At 46.2% G+C, this 13,856-nt stretch overlaps 1 long non-coding RNA gene across 1 annotated transcript; it reads right to left on the reverse strand.

The window, feature by feature from the left end:
• Positions 1 to 163: 163 nt before the first annotated feature.
• On the reverse strand, positions 164 to 13,462 carry LOC122791962. Its single transcript, XR_006363258.1, has 2 exons — positions 13,353 to 13,462; positions 164 to 12,654 (listed from the first exon to the last, which is right to left on the reverse strand). It is a non-coding gene; the product is annotated as an uncharacterized LOC122791962 (long non-coding RNA).
• Between the last annotated feature and the right edge of the window lie 394 nt (positions 13,463 to 13,856).

Genomic DNA, 13,856 nt, shown 5'->3' on the forward strand with positions numbered 1-13,856 from the left:
GCCCCCCTTTGGTACCACCACAACCCAGTACAACAACTGCAGTACTAACACCTCTGTCCCATTACTATGTCACCAACACAGCCTGATACAAAACTACAGTTCTAGCACTTCTGTCCCATTACTTTGGTACCACCACAACCCAGTACAACAACTGCAGACAGTACTAACACCTCTGTCCCATTACTATGTCACCAACACAGCCTGATACAAAACTACAGTTCTAGCACTTCTGTCCCATTACTTTGGTACCACCACAACCCAGTACAACAACTGCAGACCTGGCACCTCTGTCCCATTACTATGTCACCAACACAGCCTGATACAAAACTACAGTTCTAGCACTTCTGTCCCATTACTTTGGTACCACCACAACCCAGTACAACAACTGCAGACCTGGCACCTCTGTCCCATTACTATGTCACCAACACAGCCTGATACAAAACTACAGTTCTAGCACTTCTGTCCCATTACTTTGGTACCACCACAACCCAGTACAACAACTGCAGACCTGGCACCTCTGTCCCATTACTATGTCACCAACACAGCCTGATACAAAACTACAGTTCTAGCACTTCTGTCCCATTACTTTGGTACCACCACAACCCAGTACAACAACTGCAGACCTGGCACCTCTGTCCCATTACTATGTCACCAACACAGCCTGATACAAAACTACAGTTCTAGCACTTCTGTCCCATTACTTTGGTACCACCACAACCCAGTACAACAACTGCAGTACTAACACCTCTGTCCCATTACTATGTCACCAACACAGCCTGATACAAAACTACAGTTCTAGCACTTCTGTCCCATTACTTTGGTACCACCACAACCCAGTACAACAACTGCAGTCCTAACACCTCTGTCCCATTACTATGTCACCAACACAGCCTGATACAAAACTACAGTTCTAGCACTTCTGTCCCATTACTTTGGTACCACCACAACCCAGTACAACAACTGCAGACCTGGCACCTCTGTCCCATTACTATGTCACCAACACAGCCTGATACAAAACTACAGTTCTAGCACTTCTGTCCCATTACTTTGGTACCACCACAACCCAGTACAACAACTGCAGTCCTAACACCTCTGTCCCATTACTATGTCACCAACACAGCCTGATACAAAACTACAGTTCTAGCACTTCTGTCCCATTACTTTGGTACCACCACAACCCAGTACAACAACTGCAGTACTAACACCTCTGTCCCATTACTATGTCACCAACACAGCCTGATACAAAACTACAGTTCTAGCACTTCTGTCCCATTACTTTGGTACCACCACAACCCAGTACAACAACTGCAGTACTAACACCTCTGTCCCATTACTATGTCACCAACACAGCCTGATACAAAACTACAGTTCTAGCACTTCTGTCCCATTACTTTGGTACCACCACAACCCAGTACAACAACTGCAGACCTGGCACCTCTGTCCCATTACTATGTCACCAACACAGCCTGATACAAAACTACAGTTCTAGCACTTCTGTCCCATTACTTTGGTACCACCACAACCCAGTACAACAACTGCAGACCTGGCACCTCTGTCCCATTACTATGTCACCAACACAGCCTGATACAAAACTACAGTTCTAGCACTTCTGTCCCATTACTTTGGTACCACCACAACCCAGTACAACAACTGCAGTCCTAACACCTCTGTCCCATTACTATGTCACCAACACAGCCTGATACAAAACTACAGTTCTAGCACTTCTGTCCCATTACTTTGGTACCACCACAACCCAGTACAACAACTGCAGACCTGGCACCTCTGTCCCATTACTATGTCACCAACACAGCCTGATACAAAACTACAGTTCTAGCACTTCTGTCCCATTACTTTGGTACCACCACAACCCAGTACAACAACTGCAGTACAACAACTGCAGACCTGGCACCTCTGTCCCATTACTATGTCACCAACACAGCCTGATACAAAACTACAGTTCTAGCACTTCTGTCCCATTACTTTGGTACCACCACAACCCAGTACAACAACTGCAGACCTGGCACCTCTGTCCCATTACTATGTCACCAACACAGCCTGATACAAAACTACAGTTCTAGCACTTCTGTCCCATTACTTTGGTACCACCACAACCCAGTACAACAACTGCAGACCTGGCACCTCTGTCCCATTACTATGTCACCAACACAGCCTGATACAAAACTACAGTTCTAGCACTTCTGTCCCATTACTTTGGTACCACCACAACCCAGTACAACAACTGCAGACCTGGCACCTCTGTCCCATTACTATGTCACCAACACAGCCTGATACAAAACTACAGTTCTAGCACTTCTGTCCCATTACTTTGGTACCACCACAACCCAGTACAACAACTGCAGTACTAACACCTCTGTCCCATTACTATGTCACCAACACAGCCTGATACAAAACTACAGTTCTAGCACTTCTGTCCCATTACTTTGGTACCACCACAACCCAGTACAACAACTGCAGTACTAACACCTCTGTCCCATTACTATGTCACCAACACAGCCTGATACAAAACTACAGTTCTAGCACTTCTGTCCCATTACTTTGGTACCACCACAACCCAGTACAACAACTGCAGACCTGGCACCTCTGTCCCATTACTATGTCACCAACACAGCCTGATACAAAACTACAGTTCTAGCACTTCTGTCCCATTACTTTGGTACCACCACAACCCAGTACAACAACTGCAGACCTGGCACCTCTGTCCCATTACTATGTCACCAACACAGCCTGATACAAAACTACAGTTCTAGCACTTCTGTCCCATTACTTTGGTACCACCACAACCCAGTACAACAACTGCAGACCTGGCACCTCTGTCCCATTACTATGTCACCAACACAGCCTGATACAAAACTACAGTTCTAGCACTTCTGTCCCATTACTTTGGTACCACCACAACCCAGTACAACAACTGCAGACCTGGCACCTCTGTCCCATTACTATGTCACCAACACAGCCTGATACAAAACTACAGTTCTAGCACTTCTGTCCCATTACTTTGGTACCACCACAACCCAGTACAACAACTGCAGTACTAACACCTCTGTCCCATTACTATGTCACCAACACAGCCTGATACAAAACTACAGTTCTAGCACTTCTGTCCCATTACTTTGGTACCACCACAACCCAGTACAACAACTGCAGTACTAACACCTCTGTCCCATTACTATGTCACCAACACAGCCTGATACAAAACTACAGTTCTAGCACTTCTGTCCCATTACTTTGGTACCACCACAACCCAGTACAACAACTGCAGACCTGGCACCTCTGTCCCATTACTATGTCACCAACACAGCCTGATACAAAACTACAGTTCTAGCACTTCTGTCCCATTACTTTGGTACCACCACAACCCAGTACAACAACTGCAGACCTGGCACCTCTGTCCCATTACTATGTCACCAACACAGCCTGATACAAAACTACAGTTCTAGCACTTCTGTCCCATTACTTTGGTACCACCACAACCCAGTACAACAACTGCAGTACTAACACCTCTGTCCCATTACTATGTCACCAACACAGCCTGATACAAAACTACAGTTCTAGCACTTCTGTCCCATTACTTTGGTACCACCACAACCCAGTACAACAACTGCAGTACTAACACCTCTGTCCCATTACTATGTCACCAACACAGCCTGATACAAAACTACAGTTCTAGCACTTCTGTCCCATTACTTTGGTACCACCACAACCCAGTACAACAACTGCAGACCTGGCACCTCTGTCCCATTACTATGTCACCAACACAGCCTGATACAAAACTACAGTTCTAGCACTTCTGTCCCATTACTTTGGTACCACCACAACCCAGTACAACAACTGCAGACCTGGCACCTCTGTCCCATTACTATGTCACCAACACAGCCTGATACAAAACTACAGTTCTAGCACTTCTGTCCCATTACTTTGGTACCACCACAACCCAGTACAACAACTGCAGACCTGGCACCTCTGTCCCATTACTATGTCACCAACACAGCCTGATACAAAACTACAGTTCTAGCACTTCTGTCCCATTACTTTGGTACCACCACAACCCAGTACAACAACTGCAGTCCTGGCACCTCTGTCCCATTACTATGTCACCAACACAGCCTGATACAAAACTACAGTTCTAGCACTTCTGTCCCATTACTTTGGTACCACCACAACCCAGTACAACAACTGCAGACCTGGCACCTCTGTCCCATTACTATGTCACCAACACAGCCTGATACAAAACTACAGTTCTAGCACTTCTGTCCCATTACTTTGGTACCACCACAACCCAGTACAACAACTGCAGTACTAACACCTCTGTCCCATTACTATGTCACCAACACAGCCTGATACAAAACTACAGTTCTAGCACTTCTGTCCCATTACTTTGGTACCACCACAACCCAGTACAACAACTGCAGTACTAACACCTCTGTCCCATTACTATGTCACCAACACAGCCTGATACAAAACTACAGTTCTAGCACTTCTGTCCCATTACTTTGGTACCACCACAACCCAGTACAACAACTGCAGACCTGGCACCTCTGTCCCATTACTATGTCACCAACACAGCCTGATACAAAACTACAGTTCTAGCACTTCTGTCCCATTACTTTGGTACCACCACAACCCAGTACAACAACTGCAGACCTGGCACCTCTGTCCCATTACTATGTCACCAACACAGCCTGATACAAAACTACAGTTCTAGCACTTCTGTCCCATTACTTTGGTACCACCACAACCCAGTACAACAACTGCAGTACTAACACCTCTGTCCCATTACTATGTCACCAACACAGCCTGATACAAAACTACAGTTCTAGCACTTCTGTCCCATTACTTTGGTACCACCACAACCCAGTACAACAACTGCAGACCTGGCACCTCTGTCCCATTACTATGTCACCAACACAGCCTGATACAAAACTACAGTTCTAGCACTTCTGTCCCATTACTTTGGTACCACCACAACCCAGTACAACAACTGCAGACCTGGCACCTCTGTCCCATTACTATGTCACCAACACAGCCTGATACAAAACTACAGTTCTAGCACTTCTGTCCCATTACTTTGGTACCACCACAACCCAGTACAACAACTGCAGACCTGGCACCTCTGTCCCATTACTATGTCACCAACACAGCCTGATACAAAACTACAGTTCTAGCACTTCTGTCCCATTACTTTGGTACCACCACAACCCAGTACAACAACTGCAGTACTAACACCTCTGTCCCATTACTATGTCACCAACACAGCCTGATACAAAACTACAGTTCTAGCACTTCTGTCCCATTACTTTGGTACCACCACAACCCAGTACAACAACTGCAGACCTGGCACCTCTGTCCCATTACTATGTCACCAACACAGCCTGATACAAAACTACAGTTCTAGCACTTCTGTCCCATTACTTTGGTACCACCACAACCCAGTACAACAACTGCAGTCCTAACACCTCTGTCCCATTACTATGTCACCAACACAGCCTGATACAAAACTACAGTTCTAGCACTTCTGTCCCATTACTTTGGTACCACCACAACCCAGTACAACAACTGCAGACCTGGCACCTCTGTCCCATTACTATGTCACCAACACAGCCTGATACAAAACTACAGTTCTAGCACTTCTGTCCCATTACTTTGGTACCACCACAACCCAGTACAACAACTGCAGACCTGGCACCTCTGTCCCATTACTATGTCACCAACACAGCCTGATACAAAACTACAGTTCTAGCACTTCTGTCCCATTACTTTGGTACCACCACAACCCAGTACAACAACTGCAGTACTAACACCTCTGTCCCATTACTATGTCACCAACACAGCCTGATACAAAACTACAGTTCTAGCACTTCTGTCCCATTACTTTGGTACCACCACAACCCAGTACAACAACTGCAGACCTGGCACCTCTGTCCCATTACTATGTCACCAACACAGCCTGATACAAAACTACAGTTCTAGCACTTCTGTCCCATTACTTTGGTACCACCACAACCCAGTACAACAACTGCAGACCTGGCACCTCTGTCCCATTACTATGTCACCAACACAGCCTGATACAAAACTACAGTTCTAGCACTTCTGTCCCATTACTTTGGTACCACCACAACCCAGTACAACAACTGCAGACCTGGCACCTCTGTCCCATTACTATGTCACCAACACAGCCTGATACAAAACTACAGTTCTAGCACTTCTGTCCCATTACTTTGGTACCACCACAACCCAGTACAACAACTGCAGACCTGGCACCTCTGTCCCATTACTATGTCACCAACACAGCCTGATACAAAACTACAGTTCTAGCACTTCTGTCCCATTACTTTGGTACCACCACAACCCAGTACAACAACTGCAGACCTGGCACCTCTGTCCCATTACTATGTCACCAACACAGCCTGATACAAAACTACAGTTCTAGCACTTCTGTCCCATTACTTTGGTACCACCACAACCCAGTACAACAACTGCAGACCTGGCACCTCTGTCCCATTACTATGTCACCAACACAGCCTGATACAAAACTACAGTTCTAGCACTTCTGTCCCATTACTTTGGTACCACCACAACCCAGTACAACAACTGCAGTACTAACACCTCTGTCCCATTACTATGTCACCAACACAGCCTGATACAAAACTACAGTTCTAGCACTTCTGTCCCATTACTTTGGTACCACCACAACCCAGTACAACAACTGCAGTACTAACACCTCTGTCCCATTACTATGTCACCAACACAGCCTGATACAAAACTACAGTTCTAGCACTTCTGTCCCATTACTTTGGTACCACCACAACCCAGTACAACAACTGCAGACCTGGCACCTCTGTCCCATTACTATGTCACCAACACAGCCTGATACAAAACTACAGTTCTAGCACTTCTGTCCCATTACTTTGGTACCACCACAACCCAGTACAACAACTGCAGTACTAACACCTCTGTCCCATTACTATGTCACCAACACAGCCTGATACAAAACTACAGTTCTAGCACTTCTGTCCCATTACTTTGGTACCACCACAACCCAGTACAACAACTGCAGTCCTGGCACCTCTGTCCCATTACTATGTCACCAACACAGCCTGATACAAAACTACAGTTCTAGCACTTCTGTCCCATTACTTTGGTACCACCACAACCCAGTACAACAACTGCAGACCTGGCACCTCTGTCCCATTACTATGTCACCAACACAGCCTGATACAAAACTACAGTTCTAGCACTTCTGTCCCATTACTTTGGTACCACCACAACCCAGTACAACAACTGCAGACCTGGCACCTCTGTCCCATTACTATGTCACCAACACAGCCTGATACAAAACTACAGTTCTAGCACTTCTGTCCCATTACTTTGGTACCACCACAACCCAGTACAACAACTGCAGACCTGGCACCTCTGTCCCATTACTATGTCACCAACACAGCCTGATACAAAACTACAGTTCTAGCACTTCTGTCCCATTACTTTGGTACCACCACAACCCAGTACAACAACTGCAGACCTGGCACCTCTGTCCCATTACTATGTCACCAACACAGCCTGATACAAAACTACAGTTCTAGCACTTCTGTCCCATTACTTTGGTACCACCACAACCCAGTACAACAACTGCAGTACTAACACCTCTGTCCCATTACTATGTCACCAACACAGCCTGATACAAAACTACAGTTCTAGCACTTCTGTCCCATTACTTTGGTACCACCACAACCCAGTACAACAACTGCAGTACTAACACCTCTGTCCCATTACTATGTCACCAACACAGCCTGATACAAAACTACAGTTCTAGCACTTCTGTCCCATTACTTTGGTACCACCACAACCCAGTACAACAACTGCAGACCTGGCACCTCTGTCCCATTACTATGTCACCAACACAGCCTGATACAAAACTACAGTTCTAGCACTTCTGTCCCATTACTTTGGTACCACCACAACCCAGTACAACAACTGCAGACCTGGCACCTCTGTCCCATTACTATGTCACCAACACAGCCTGATACAAAACTACAGTTCTAGCACTTCTGTCCCATTACTTTGGTACCACCACAACCCAGTACAACAACTGCAGACCTGGCACCTCTGTCCCATTACTATGTCACCAACACAGCCTGATACAAAACTACAGTTCTAGCACTTCTGTCCCATTACTTTGGTACCACCACAACCCAGTACAACAACTGCAGACCTGGCACCTCTGTCCCATTACTATGTCACCAACACAGCCTGATACAAAACTACAGTTCTAGCACTTCTGTCCCATTACTTTGGTACCACCACAACCCAGTACAACAACTGCAGTACTAACACCTCTGTCCCATTACTATGTCACCAACACAGCCTGATACAACAACTGCAGTACTAACACCTCTGTCCCATTACTATGTCACCAACACAGCCTGATACAAAACTACAGTTCTAGCACTTCTGTCCCATTACTTTGGTACCACCACAACCCAGTACAACAACTGCAGACCTGGCACCTCTGTCCCATTACTATGTCACCAACACAGCCTGATACAAAACTACAGTTCTAGCACTTCTGTCCCATTACTTTGGTACCACCACAACCCAGTACAACAACTGCAGTACTAACACCTCTGTCCCATTACTATGTCACCAACACAGCCTGATACAAAACTACAGTTCTAGCACTTCTGTCCCATTACTTTGGTACCACCACAACCCAGTACAACAACTGCAGTACTAACACCTCTGTCCCATTACTATGTCACCAACACAGCCTGATACAAAACTACAGTTCTAGCACTTCTGTCCCATTACTTTGGTACCACCACAACCCAGTACAACAACTGCAGACCTGGCACCTCTGTCCCATTACTATGTCACCAACACAGCCTGATACAAAACTACAGTTCTAGCACTTCTGTCCCATTACTTTGGTACCACCACAACCCAGTACAACAACTGCAGACCTGGCACCTCTGTCCCATTACTATGTCACCAACACAGCCTGATACAAAACTACAGTTCTAGCACTTCTGTCCCATTACTATGTCACCAACACAGCCTGATACAAAACTACAGTTCTAGCACTTCTGTCCCATTACTTTGGTACCACCACAACCCAGTACAACAACTGCAGACCTGGCACCTCTGTCCCATTACTATGTCACCAACACAGCCTGATACAAAACTACAGTTCTAGCACTTCTGTCCCATTACTTTGGTACCACCACAACCCAGTACAACAACTGCAGACCTGGCACCTCTGTCCCATTACTATGTCACCAACACAGCCTGATACAAAACTACAGTTCTAGCACTTCTGTCCCATTACTTTGGTACCACCACAACCCAGTACAACAACTGCAGTACTAACACCTCTGTCCCATTACTATGTCACCAACACAGCCTGATACAAAACTACAGTTCTAGCACTTCTGTCCCATTACTTTGGTACCACCACAACCCAGTACAACAACTGCAGTACTAACACCTCTGTCCCATTACTATGTCACCAACACAGCCTGATACAAAACTACAGTTCTAGCACTTCTGTCCCATTACTTTGGTACCACCACAACCCAGTACAACAACTGCAGTACTAACACCTCTGTCCCATTACTATGTCACCAACACAGCCTGATACAAAACTACAGTTCTAGCACTTCTGTCCCATTACTTTGGTACCACCACAACCCAGTACAACAACTGCAGACCTGGCACCTCTGTCCCATTACTATGTCACCAACACAGCCTGATACAAAACTACAGTTCTAGCACTTCTGTCCCATTACTTTGGTACCACCACAACCCAGTACAACAACTGCAGTACTAACACCTCTGTCCCATTACTATGTCACCAACACAGCCTGATACAAAACTACAGTTCTAGCACTTCTGTCCCATTACTTTGGTACCACCACAACCCAGTACAACAACTGCAGACCTGGCACCTCTGTCCCATTACTATGTCACCAACACAGCCTGATACAAAACTACAGTTCTAGCACTTCTGTCCCATTACTTTGGTACCACCACAACCCAGTACAACAACTGCAGACCTGGCACCTCTGTCCCATTACTATGTCACCAACACAGCCTGATACAAAACTACAGTTCTAGCACTTCTGTCCCATTACTTTGGTACCACCACAACCCAGTACAACAACTGCAGTACTAACACCTCTGTCCCATTACTATGTCACCAACACAGCCTGATACAAAACTACAGTTCTAGCACTTCTGTCCCATTACTATGTCACCAACACAGCCTGATACAAAACTACAGTTCTAGCACTTCTGTCCCATTACTTTGGTACCACCACAACCCAGTACAACAACTGCAGACCTGGCACCTCTGTCCCATTACTATGTCACCAACACAGCCTGATACAAAACTACAGTTCTAGCACTTCTGTCCCATTACTTTGGTACCACCACAACCCAGTACAACAACTGCAGTACTAACACCTCTGTCCCATTACTATGTCACCAACACAGCCTGATACAAAACTACAGTTCTAGCACTTCTGTCCCATTACTTTGGTACCACCACAACCCAGTACAACAACTGCAGACCTGGCACCTCTGTCCCATTACTATGTCACCAACACAGCCTGATACAAAACTACAGTTCTAGCACTTCTGTCCCATTACTTTGGTACCACCACAACCCAGTACAACAACTGCAGACCTGGCACCTCTGTCCCATTACTATGTCACCAACACAGCCTGATACAAAACTACAGTTCTAGCACTTCTGTCCCATTACTTTGGTACCACCACAACCCAGTACAACAACTGCAGACCTGGCACCTCTGTCCCATTACTATGTCACCAACACAGCCTGATACAAAACTACAGTTCTAGCACTTCTGTCCCATTACTTTGGTACCACCACAACCCAGTACAACAACTGCAGTACTAACACCTCTGTCCCATTACTATGTCACCAACACAGCCTGATACAAAACTACAGTTCTAGCACTTCTGTCCCATTACTTTGGTACCACCACAACCCAGTACAACAACTGCAGTACTAACACCTCTGTCCCATTACTATGTCACCAACACAGCCTGATACAAAACTACAGTTCTAGCACTTCTGTCCCATTACTTTGGTACCACCACAACCCAGTACAACAACTGCAGACCTGGCACCTCTGTCCCATTACTATGTCACCAACACAGCCTGATACAAAACTACAGTTCTAGCACTTCTGTCCCATTACTTTGGTACCACCACAACCCAGTACAACAACTGCAGTACTAACACCTCTGTCCCATTACTATGTCACCAACACAGCCTGATACAAAACTACAGTTCTAGCACTTCTGTCCCATTACTTTGGTACCACCACAACCCAGTACAACAACTGCAGTCCTGGCACCTCTGTCCCATTACTATGTCACCAACACAGCCTGATACAAAACTACAGTTCTAGCACTTCTGTCCCATTACTTTGGTACCACCACAACCCAGTACAACAACTGCAGACCTGGCACCTCTGTCCCATTACTATGTCACCAACACAGCCTGATACAAAACTACAGTTCTAGCACTTCTGTCCCATTACTTTGGTACCACCACAACCCAGTACAACAACTGCAGTACTAACACCTCTGTCCCATTACTATGTCACCAACACAGCCTGATACAAAACTACAGTTCTAGCACTTCTGTCCCATTACTTTGGTACCACCACAACCCAGTACAACAACTGCAGACCTGGCACCTCTGTCCCATTACTATGTCACCAACACAGCCTGATACAAAACTACAGTTCTAGCACTTCTGTCCCATTACTTTGGTACCACCACAACCCAGTACAACAACTGCAGTACTAACACCTCTGTCCCATTACTATGTCACCAACACAGCCTGATACAAAACTACAGTTCTAGCACTTCTGTCCCATTACTTTGGTACCACCACAACCCAGTACAACAACTGCAGACCTGGCACCTCTGTCCCATTACTATGTCACCAACACAGCCTGATACAAAACTACAGTTCTAGCACTTCTGTCCCATTACTTTGGTACCACCACAACCCAGTACAACAACTGCAGTACTAACACCTCTGTCCCATTACTATGTCACCAACACAGCCTGATACAAAACTACAGTTCTAGCACTTCTGTCCCATTACTTTGGTACCACCACAACCCAGTACAACAACTGCAGACCTGGCACCTCTGTCCCATTACTATGTCACCAACACAGCCTGATACAAAACTACAGTTCTAGCACTTCTGTCCCATTACTTTGGTACCACCACAACCCAGTACAACAACTGCAGACCTGGCACCTCTGTCCCATTACTATGTCACCAACACAGCCTGATACAAAACTACAGTTCTAGCACTTCTGTCCCATTACTTTGGTACCACCACAACCCAGTACAACAACTGCAGACCTGGCACCTCTGTCCCATTACTATGTCACCAACACAGCCTGATACAAAACTACAGTTCTAGCACTTCTGTCCCATTACTTTGGTACCACCACAACCCAGTACAACAACTGCAGACCTGGCACCTCTGTCCCATTACTATGTCACCAACACAGCCTGATACAAAACTACAGTTCTAGCACTTCTGTCCCATTACTTTGGTACCACCACAACCCAGTACAACAACTGCAGACCTGCAGTACTAACACCTCTGTCCCATTACTATGTCACCAACACAGCCTGATACAAAACTACAGTTCTAGCACTTCTGTCCCATTACTTTGGTACCACCACAACCCAGTACAACAACTGCAGACCTGGCACCTCTGTCCCATTACTATGTCACCAACACAGCCTGATACAAAACTACAGTTCTAGCACTTCTGTCCCATTACTTTGGTACCACCACAACCCAGTACAACAACTGCAGACCTGGCACCTCTGTCCCATTACTATGTCACCAACACAGCCTGATACAAAACTACAGTTCTAGCACTTCTGTCCCATTACTTTGGTACCACCACAACCCAGTACAACAACTGCAGACCTGGCACCTCTGTCCCATTACTATGTCACCAACACAGCCTGATACAAAACTACAGTTCTAGCACTTCTGTCCCATTACTTTGGTACCACCACAACCCAGTACAACAACTGCAGACCTGGCACCTCTGTCCCATTACTATGTCACCAACACAGCCTGATACAAAACTACAGTTCTAGCACTTCTGTCCCATTACTTTGGTACCACCACAACCCAGTACAACAACTGCAGACCTGGCACCTCTGTCCCATTACTATGTCACCAACACAGCCTGATACAAAACTACAGTTCTAGCACTTCTGTCCCATTACTTTGGTACCACCACAACCCAGTACAACAACTGCAGACCTGGCACCTCTGTCCCATTACTATGTCACCAACACAGCCTGATACAAAACTACAGTTCTAGCACTTCTGTCCCATTACTTTGGTACCACCACAACCCAGTACAACAACTGCAGTACTACCTCCCCTTATATTTACCCTGGCCTTCCCATACTTTGCACCGCCCATTACTTTACCCACCCTGTCCCATAAATTTCACACGCCCGTAAAAATCAACCCCCCCCTCCCATTACTGGCACCCCCATACAACCACACTGCAAAACTCTTTCACTTCTTGCCAACTTGACACCACAACTCACACTGCACTGGCGCCCATTCACCAAACCCAAAACCCCTAACTCTGCCCTTCTTTACCACACCCCCAAAAACCTGCAACCGCCTTGTCCCTTACTTTACCAACACGGCAAAAACTTTGCATTCTGTCCCTGCCTTTGGAACCAGCCTTCCGCTTGGGACCCACCCCCAATTCATGCACCCCCATTACAAACGGCCTTGTCAAATGTTCAC

Source organism: Protopterus annectens, unplaced genomic scaffold, assembly GCF_019279795.1.
Source record: "Protopterus annectens isolate FY-2018-M unplaced genomic scaffold, PAN1.0 ctg56971_obj.part0, whole genome shotgun sequence".
Lineage (NCBI taxonomy): Eukaryota > Metazoa > Chordata > Ceratodontiformes > Protopteridae > Protopterus > Protopterus annectens.